At 55.9% G+C, this 1,892-nt stretch overlaps 1 pseudogene; it reads left to right on the forward strand.

Annotated features, from left to right (window-relative positions):
* The first annotated feature begins 201 nt into the window (after window positions 1–201).
* On the forward strand, window positions 202–1,632 carry LOC137216903 (melanoma-associated antigen B4-like; annotated as a pseudogene).
* The last annotated feature ends 260 nt before the right edge of the window (window positions 1,633–1,892 follow it).

The raw sequence follows: 1,892 nt of genomic DNA on the forward strand, positions 1-1,892 counted from the left end.
CGAGGGAGGTTAGAGCTTTGTTCTGAAGGGGCAGCCACCAGGCAGCAGAAGGGAGGGTCCCAGGACCCTTCGGTGGTGGGCTGAACGCTCCCTCCTTTCCTCCTCCTGGGTGTCGTGGAAGATGGTGGTGTCAACTTCAGAGCAGCAGAGGGGAGGGGGTGGGGGTGGGGGTCTTGGCAACAACTGTCATCCTGACTCTGAATGGGAACCGTGGGGACCTACCTCCCCTGCCAGCCCCCACTGTCACCCCCGTACCGCCCAGGCAAGGCTGGCTGGCTGTGGCCCAAGGCTCACTCTACCGTCCTCCACAGGGGTCTCGGGGACAGGCTGAGCAGGAGAACAGGAGCCCTGTGGGTCCTCGAGCAGTGCCCTCCAGGACCCTGCAGAGGCGGCCTTGGTTAAAGCCAGGGAGGAATCTCCCCGCTGAAGGTGCTCACAGCATCTCCTTGTCCCTCCCCCAGGTGCCCTCGTTGCCTGCCTTCCTGCGCACACTCCCGCCTGCTGGCCCTGACCTGTGTCATCATGCCTCGGGGCCGGAAGAGCAAGCGCCGTGCCCGCGAGAAACGCCACCAGGCCCGGGGGGAGACTCAGAGTCTCAAGGGTGCCCAGGCCACTGAGGCGGCGGCGGCAGAAGAGATGGAAGAGTCGCCCTCCTCCCCCGCTTCTGTTTCTCCGGGCACTCCCCCGAGCTCCCCTGCTGCTGGCACTCGCCAGGAGCCTCAGGGAGCCCCAGCCATGAGCTCTCGTGATGCAGGGGTTTCATGCCCAGGATCTGAAGAGGGTGCCCAGAGCCAAGATGAGAAAAGTGCAGGTACCTCCCAAGCAGCACCTTCCATTCACAGCAGTTGCAGAGATCCTCTGACCAGGAAGGTCAGAAAGTTGGTGCAGTTCCTGCTTGAGAAGTACAAGACGAAGGAGCCCATCCCACACGCAGCACTGCTGAAGGCTATCAACAGGAAGTACCAAAAGCACTTCCCTGAGATCCTCAGCAGAGCCTCTGAGATCATGGAGGTGGTCTTTGGCCTCGAGGTGAAGGATGTTGACCCCAGCAATCACTCCTACGCCCTCATCAGCAAGATGGCCCTCCCCAGCGAGGGAAGTCCAAGTGATGAGTCGGGGCTGCCCACATCCGGTCTCCTGATGACTGTCCTGGGCGCGATCTTCACGAAGGGCAACCGTGCCACCGAAGAGGAGCTCTGGGAATTCCTCAATGCGTTGGGTTTCTATGCTGGGAGGAGGCACTTGATCTTTGGGGAGCCCAGTAGGTTCATCAGGAAAGATTTCGTGATGCAGAAGTACCTCACCTACTGCCAGGTGCCCGACAGCGATCCTCCGCGCTATGAGTTCCTGTGGGGCCCGAGAGCCCACGCTGAAACCAGCAAGATGAAAGTGCTGGAGTTTGTGGCCAAGATCATTGGTACCGTCCCCCGTGCCTTACCAGATCTCTATGAGGAGGCTCTGAAAGATGAAGAAGAGAGAGCAAGAGTGAGAGTCGCAGCCAGGGCTGCAGCTGTTGCTGCGGGCAGAGCCCCTTCCAGGGCCAAGGTCCACATCTGCCCCAAATGTAGTGGGGGAGGCCGCGGGCAGATTGCTTACTTTGTTTTGGAAGAGAGCAGTCAGGCTCCTAAATAGTGCAGAGTAGTAGTAGGGGTGGAGGGAACAAAGTATAGATCTTATTTATCTTCTTGTTTTAAACTAGTAACTTCTATATATTATTGATTGATTGATTTAGGTTTTTTCAAATTTTTTTTCTTGTAATAGATAGTGTGTTTTCTTAAGAATATGAATTCGTGAATGACATTGCTTGCATATTTATTGCTGTTTAAAGAGTTCTAAAGTTACAGTTTTGGTATATGTAACAGAAAAACGAACCATCTATATTTTCTGTATGA

Source organism: Pseudorca crassidens, chromosome X, assembly GCF_039906515.1.
Source record: "Pseudorca crassidens isolate mPseCra1 chromosome X, mPseCra1.hap1, whole genome shotgun sequence".
NCBI lineage: Eukaryota > Metazoa > Chordata > Mammalia > Artiodactyla > Delphinidae > Pseudorca > Pseudorca crassidens.